Below are 8676 nucleotides of genomic sequence, written 5' to 3' on the forward strand. Positions count from 1 at the left end.
TTCATTGTCATTTCCTTACCATTTGCGATTCGAAAATTGTTCTATTAGATTATTAGAAAATTGATTTGCACGAATAAGGATTGACAATAATTAACCACACCGAATCGACTTCGCTTTCCTAATAGAACAATTCGACCTTTATTTGTGCCCGGGTTAAACCGAATTTCCTATTGAGATAAGGCAGTGTCCCTCTCGATTTTGGGCACAAACCAAAAATCGAGAAGTAATTCGAAGTATTGTGTGTAGATTGTTATGTCGTTCTATAATGCAGAAGATGAGATTATTTTTCTATACCTCAAACATCTTCAATCCATGTCTATTTATATAGAAATGAGATGGATCAGGGGAATGTATTTGTGAAGAGATGCAACTCTTCACAAATTCCGACTTATTTCATTCCTGTTGCGGGAATTAAAATCCGTCAAAGTTTCGACGGATTTGCCCCGAACCACTCCGTCATAGTCTTTCAAACGAAAACTATACCATAAATTCGTTAACAATTATGCAAGTGTACACTCCGTACTACCCGAACTTACATTATATTATAACGAACTTAACCATCTACGAACCAAAACGAATACGCTAAAATGAACCGGTAATTACACTTAAATTACCAACATTTGCTACTCCACAGTGTTAATGCTTTCATTTCGCTCTCCGACTCATTACAACCTCGCTAAAACCCCGAAAACAAACAACTATTGTATCACAAAAACTTTATAAGAGACAGTTTTGATGAATCAATTGCCCATATAATTTAAGGAGCAATAAGTATTTGGGTTGGTCAAACCGTTTGATAAGAGACTCAAGAGCTACCGAATTATGTTAAAACATCAACGGATCAACTTCACTTAGAGAAGAGAAATGGAATAGGACATGGCATGCCTATGGGTTGTAAGTAGCACAAACGCTCAAAGTAGAAGAAGGAAAAGTGTTCGGTTGTACTTACCATATGATGTTGAACAGATAGCGAAACGAGTGTCACGAACACCGAGAGGAAATAAGATTTGAAGTAAAGCCCAAGAACAGTTTGCACTGGTAGATTCTCGAAGCTAGGATCCTTCTCTTCCTCGGTGCAATCATTTACAGGCTCCTCATCCGCCACCTCCACTCCACTTTATTCACACAAAAATGAAATCAAAACAACAACAAACAAGAATGTGACACAACACTCTTTAAAAAAAAAAAAAAAAGTACCAACCATTTGATTAACTAGTTGAATGGCATCTCCAAGATTGGAGGCTTGAAAACCAAAGAGAAACAAACGAGTTTAGGAACTCGAATAATTGACACCTTGATTAAAATCATAGCCTTCAATCTTTGGGCGTTTTCCTTCCAAGTTCTCGGATTCCTTGAACACGACATCGCGAGTAGATGCCATACTATCTTCCACCATTTTGTCACTTCATCGATAAATTTAAGAAGGGAGGAATAATTCAGTGTAACACAAGATAAACAATATGCTTTGTAATCAATTATTTTACTAAGTTATCAAACAATAGTAAAAGCATATGGGAGACATAGCAAAAGATAGACGACAAGAATCAAACTTTTTGCACGGAATCTAAACAAAAAGCAATGCCCAAATCATATACAGTAACATACTTCAATGAAACCAGTAGCAATGGATGAATTATGTAAGCATAATTTTGAATTTGTGATACTTTATAATGAAATGAATTCCCACATTAATTAATAAAATTGAAATGTAAGAGATGCCCAGATCATACCAAAAGCAACAAGCAGGAAACAATGGAAATAGCGAGAAATTAATACCGTGGGGGGCTTAGGCTGCTTTAACTGTCCTCTCACTACTACACCAAAGGGTTTTTTAGGCCTCAAATGAGCTACAAGAATCAAAGGACAGTCCAAGGTCCAATATACAGGGGCAGGTGTTTTGAGCCCGTGATTTACTGTCAGTAGACCTGTCAAACCCAACTTTAATTCGATTCCATCACACCTCGTATTTACCCAAAATTTCATTTGTGACGGCACGTATCCGTCACTTTAGAGTGACGGATACCATTTTCTCTCGCAAATGACCCAAATAGAGGAGAGAGGGAAGCACATGGAGGTGCCCCCACCTTGTCCCCCCTATTCGTTTTGTAAGTGGCATTACCCGTCCTTTGCTCCGACCCGTCTTCAGCAAGACTAATTGTCGTATTTTTTTAAGCGTTAAAAACCTGTAAATTTTTTATCGCACTCAATTGAACCAAATTTGAAATGACTCGTTATTTTAGTGTTGAAATGCGTTACCATTTCGATTGACCAAGGTAGTGAATAACAAAAGACAACAAAACAACGCACTTTAATAAAATTTCATAAATACTGAGTGGGGGACCGAGTGGAATCTAGGAAATGGCTGGAAGTTTATGAAACATCGTCACTCGATTGAGTGACACTACATTGGAGCTTCACTCGATCAAGTGACTGTCATTTGTCCGACTTTTACACGAGGTTGGTAGGTGGTATATCACTCTCAAAGCCTTATCTATTCAAATTTCTTTCACTAGTAGCCACCCCCCCCAACCAACACCACTTTACGCTACCACTCTCTAAAAACCTCTAAAAATATCATATACCTTATCCTCAAGATCTAGCACACACTTCTTGAAGAATTCATTCTCAAATCCTTACTCTTGCTATTTGTTCATATTGTGGTAAGATTATGTTCACTCTTGTCCTCTTTGTCTTTAATTAGTAAAGCATAATTAATTAGCATGTCGTTTAGAAAATTAATTAGGGTTATGACTAAATTAATGGGATAATTAGAGGTTAATTAGTATTGTTATTGTTATAGTATGTTTTAGTAATAACTAATAATTAGCTATGGATTATGTAGGAGGAGACTTCATTGAGAAGCACTTCTAGCCCTTAGCTTAAAGGTTGTGGAAGATTAATAAGAGGTAGGGTTTCCCTACTTATTTTTAATGATATGGATGTTATTTGTGCATTAATTAGCATTAATATCATGGTAGTTGCATTATAACATAAATAATGGTAATTAGGGTGGATGGTATGATATTATTTGGCAATATTCTTACTTGTGGAAAAATGGGTAAGCATTGTTATTTCTCTACAAGTAGTAAATTGCATTATAACATGTTTATGAGACATTGGTGCCAAAAAGGGTGAGTTAATGTTGGATTGAGCATTTATTACATGTCATGAATTGTACATTTGAAAAGCATACCACTTGTTTGTAATCTATAAAATATAATTAAAAGGCTACCCTAAAATGACAAATAAATGCCACCTAGACAAAGCCACGTAGGATCCAAAAAGCCACCTAGATTAAAATTTAATGTGACGTAGGATCCAAAAAGCCACCTTTGATCAAAATTTAATATTTACAATGAGACCAACTTAACATAAAATAAGTTTTGAGGAGTATGTACCCCACTCCTCTTCAAAACAAACTAGAGTGTCTAAAGTCATCACAGAACCGGAACTTGACACCACCTAAAAGACCATTACACTATACTATCGAGTCATACAAGTACTTGAATGATACCGCTCAACTTTACATTTTTGTGTATCATGCCAAGGAGAGGGTATATATATTAATAATTTATAATTCTCCGTATTACACTGATTCCATAGAATCAATACCTTATGTTCTTCACATTAAAAAATTAAATACCAACTAAGAAATTTCTTCATAGTCCTAATAAACAATCAATGCATATGTATAACCACTTAATTTTGACCATACCAAGTATTTAACCCACCAAAAGAGTGTTTAACATGAAAATAAATTATCTAATCAGAAATACTATTTTACATGCAAAAATAATATCGACATGGTGAATTCATCATATGAGTCATTAAACAACTTTTCCTATTCCAAGCATCAGATTTCATTTCATCAAAAATTAAACATACTCTGCCATTAATTAACTTCAAACTAGTCAATTCCATCAAAATTTGGTGTACATGCCCACTAATCTTCACGAAAAAAATGCCATTTAGAAAACAATTTGATAAATTGAGTAATCATTGAACTACTGCCACCATGCTTAGCATAGTTAGTCATCAAATCTCCTAATCATGGATGATGTTATACATCAAAATGCGAATTATACATGCAGATCGAACAACAAAACCCAACACATGAATTAAAATTACTTGCATCATTAATTTAATAAATCAGTTTTATTTATCACGCTAAGGCATGTAATAATTTACATTAACATACCAGTCAAATTAATTATCTAAATCATCATTTGATTTCAGACATGTATGCTTGTTTAGAATATCAAGAATACTAAAGCAAATGTAAACATAATTATTTACATAAATGATAACCATTATCACCAGTTATATATCAAAGACAATGTGAACCAAACACGAACAGAGTAAGAAGGAGTATATGTATACTTATCTTAGCAGTGTCTTTCAGTTAGAGATCTTATTGCCAATACATTCATGGCAAACATGAAATGCAAAGAACCGCCTTATAGTTCACATTGAAGAACAATGCCAACAACACCACAAGGCGCTTGAAACCAAGTAACGAAGTAACGAACTTCAAACTGTACCAAAATTACAGATTCTGATTTTGTTTCGCATGGCGATCCCATCATCGTTAGGCAGTAAGACTAGTGGAGTATGATTTCACCCTATCATGCCTCCCTATCTTGATTCTCAAATTAATGTAACAAAAAACACAAGCCAATCTTATTACTCAAGCCAAGCAATATGTTGATTGACTATTGAACTACCAAACTAAATATGTATAACTTTTATGATAAAAATTTTACTTATCTGATGTGATATTGTTCAAAGATTGAACTTGCTAACAAAAGCACAACAAGTCTTGCACCATTTAATATATTGCATATTAAACCATTAGCATGAGACATCTTAGAAGAAAATTATGGAACCGCTTCACTGCTCGCAAAGTTTCAACTTGCATGCCCATTTTGTCATTTTACAATGAAATCGTAAAATGACCCAAAACTGGCCAAATTTGTCAATCCGCAAAAGAATTGATTGTCCCAGTTTCGATACGATATATCTCGCAATAAACAAACATGCATTCTGAAAATAACAATCGCAAACCAAATCTCCCTGTTTTCCATATGTCAGTATCGTCCTGCATATAGATTTCATCTCAGAAATGAACACCCTCAAACTTCTCCAGTTTGTTAACCTTCATTGTCATTTCCTTACCATTTGCGATTCGAAAATTGTTCTATTAGATTATTAGAAAATTGATTTTCACGAATAAGGATTGACAATAATTAACCACACCGAATCGACTTCGCTTTCCTAATAGAACAATTCGACCTTTATTTGTGCCCGGGTTAAACCGAATTTCCTATTGAGATAAGACAGTGTCCCTCTGATTTTGGGCACAAACCAAAAATCAGAGAAGTAATTCAGAAGTATTGTGTGTAGATTGTTATGTCGTTCTATAATGCAGAAGATGAGATTATTTTTATATATCTCAAACATCTTCAATCCATGTCTATTTATATAGAAATGAGATGAATCAGGGGAATGTATTTGTGAAGAGATGCAACTCTTCACAAATTCCGACTTATTTCATTCCTGTTGCGGAAATTAAAATCCGTCAAAGTTTCGACGGCAGTTGCCCCCGAACCACTCCGTCATGGTCTTTCAAACGAAAACTATACCATAAATTCGTTAACAATTATGCAAGTGTACACTCCGTACTACCCGAACTTACATTATATTATAACGAACTTACTCATCTACGAACCAAACCTGAATACGCTAAAATGAACTGGTAATTACACTTAAATTACCAACATTTGCTACTCCACAGTGTTAATGCTTTCATTTCTGCTCTGACTCATTACAACCTCGCTAAAACCCCGAGAACAAACTATTGTATCACAAAAAATTTATAAGAGACAGTTTTGATGAATCAATTGCCCATATAATTGAAGGAGCAATAAGTATTTGGGTTGGTCAAACCGTTTGATAAGATTCTCAAGAGCTACCGAATTATGTTAAAACATCAACGGATCAACTTCACTTAGAGAAGAGAAATGGAATAGGACATGGCCTGCCTATGGGTTGTAAGTAGCACAAACGCTCAAAGTAGAAGAAGGAAAAGTGTTCGGTTGTACTTACCATATGATGTTTAACCAGATAGCGAACAGTATCACGAACACCAGAGGAAATAAGATTTGAAGTAAAGCCCAAGAACAGTTTGCACCTGGTAGATTCTCTGAAGCTAGGATCCTTCTCTTCCTCAGTGCAATCATTTACAGGCTCCTCATCTGCCAGCCTCCACTCCAGCTTCATTCACACAAAAATGAAATCAAAACAACAGCAACCAAGAATGTGACACAACACTCTTTATAAAAAGAAAAGAAAAAAAAGTACCAACCATTTGATTAACTAGTTGAATGGTATCTCCAAGATTGGAGGCTTGAAAACCAGTAGAAATAAACGAGTTTAGCAACTCTGAATAATTTACACCTTGATTAAAATCATAGCCTTCAATCTTTGGGCGTTTTCCTTCCAAGTTCTCGGATTCCTTGAACACGACAGCGCGAGTAGATGCCATACTATCTTCCACCATTTTGTCACTTACTGATAAATTTAAGAGGGGAGGAATAATTCAGTGTAACACAAGATAAACAATATGCTTTGTAATCAATTATTTTACTAAGTTATCAAACAATAGTAAAAGCATATGGGAGACATAGCAAAAGATAGACGACAAGAATCAAACTTTTTGCAAGGAATCTAAACAAAAAGCAATGCCCAAATCATATACAGTAATATACTTCAATGAAACCAGTATTAATGGATGAATTATGTAAGCATAATTTTGAATTTGTGATACTTTATAATGAAATGAATTCCCACATTAATTAATAAAATTGAAATGTAAGAGATGCCCAGATCATACCAAAAGCAACAAGCAGGAAACAATGGAAATAGCGAGAAATTAATACCGTGGGGGGCTTAGGCTGCTTTGACTGTCCTCTCACTACTACACCAAAGGGTTTTTTCGGCCTCAAATGAGCTACAAGAATCAAAGGACAGTCCAAGGTCCAATATACAGGGGCAGGTGTTTTGAGCCCGTGATTTACTGTCAGTAGACCGGTCAAACCCAACTTCAATTCGATTCCATCACACCTCGTATTTACCCAAAATCTCATTTGTGACGTCACGTATCCGTCACTTTGGAGTGACGGATACCATTTTCTCTCGCAAATGACCCAAATAGAGGAGAGAGGGAAGCACATGGAGGTGCCCCCACCTTGTCCCCCCTATTCGTTTTGTAAGTGGCATTACCCGTCACTTGCTCCGACCCGTTTTTAGCAAGACTAATTGTCGTATTTATTTAAGCGTTAAAAACCTGTAAATTTTTTATCGCACTCATTGAACCAAATTTGAAATGACTCGTTATTTTAGTGTTGAAATGCGTTACCATTTCGATTGACCAAGGTAGTGAATAACAAAAGACAACAAAACAACGCACTTTAATAAAATTTCATAAATACTGAGTGGGGGACCGAGTGGAATCTAGGGAATGGCTGGAAGTTTATGAAATAGCGTCACTCGATTGAGTGACACTGCATTGGAGCTTCACTCGATCAAGTGACATGTCGCTGTCCAGCTTTTTACACGAGGTTGGTAGGTGGTATATCACTCTCAAAGCCTTATCTATTCAAATTTCTTTCACTAGTAGCCACCCCCCAACCAACACCACTTTACGCTACCACTCTCTAAAAACCTCTAAAAATATCATATACCTTATCCTCAAGATCTAGCACACACTTCTTGAAGAATTCATTCTCAAATCCTTACTCTTGCTATTTGTTCATATTGTGGTAAGATTATGTTCACTCTTGTCCTCTTTGTCTTTAATTAGTAAAGCATAACTAATTAGCATGTCGTTTAGAAAATTAATTAGGGTTATGACTAAATTAATGGGATAATTAGAGGTTAATTAGTATTGTTATTGTTATAGTATGTTATAGTAATAACTAATAATTAGCTATGGATTATGTAGGAGGAGACTTCATTGAGAAGCACTTCTAGCCCTTAGCTTAAAGGTTGTGGAAGATTAATAAGAGGTAGGGTTTCCCTACTTATTTTTAATGATATGGATGTTATTTGTGCATTAATTAGAATTAATATCATGGTAGTTGCATTATAACATAAATAATGGTAATTAGGGTGGATGGTATGATATTATTTGGCAATATTCATACTTGTGGAAAAATGGGTAAGCATTGTTATTCCTCTACAAGTAGTAAATTGCATTATAACATGTTTATGAGACATTGGTGCCAAAAAGGAATTGCATTATAATATGTTTGTCCTATCCGAGCTTCTCGCTCAAATTAACTTAATGAATGCTAAGTTTGCTTATGACTCGTCTCAATTTAACTGCAATGCAATTCTGAACGATCGTGAGGAATTTGACTTGAGTGACTACACACCTCACATAGCCAAAGAACTCGACAAACGGGAAACTAGGACCCCCATCATTGAGGAGACCGAACCTATTAACGTAGGAACCGACAACACACCTCAGGAACTTAGGATAGGGACCACCCTTGACCCCGCGGAAAGACGGCAGTTCATTGACCTCCTGCACGAATACAAAGACGTATTCGCCTGGTCCTACAAAGACATGCCCAGGATTGACAGGGAGATTGCAGAGCACAGAATACCCATTAA

General features: G+C 35.7%; 1 long non-coding RNA gene across 2 annotated transcripts; it reads right to left on the reverse strand.

Annotated features, from left to right (window-relative positions):
- Positions 1–1302: 1302 nt before the first annotated feature.
- On the reverse strand, positions 1303–7277 carry LOC141638227 (uncharacterized). 2 transcript variants are annotated; one of them, XR_012542048.1, is made up of 3 exons: positions 6939–7277; positions 6457–6570; positions 1303–1351 (listed from the first exon to the last, which is right to left on the reverse strand). It is a non-coding gene; the product is annotated as an uncharacterized LOC141638227 (long non-coding RNA). The 2 variants fall into 2 exon arrangements; XR_012542047.1 differs by lacking the exon at positions 1303–1351 and adding an exon at positions 6132–6273 and having other exon boundaries at positions 6939–7275.
- Between the last annotated feature and the right edge of the window lie 1399 nt (positions 7278–8676).

The sequence above is a fragment of the Silene latifolia genome, unplaced genomic scaffold (assembly GCF_048544455.1).
Source record: "Silene latifolia isolate original U9 population unplaced genomic scaffold, ASM4854445v1 scaffold_20.1, whole genome shotgun sequence".
Taxonomy (NCBI): Eukaryota; Viridiplantae; Streptophyta; class Magnoliopsida; order Caryophyllales; family Caryophyllaceae; genus Silene; species Silene latifolia.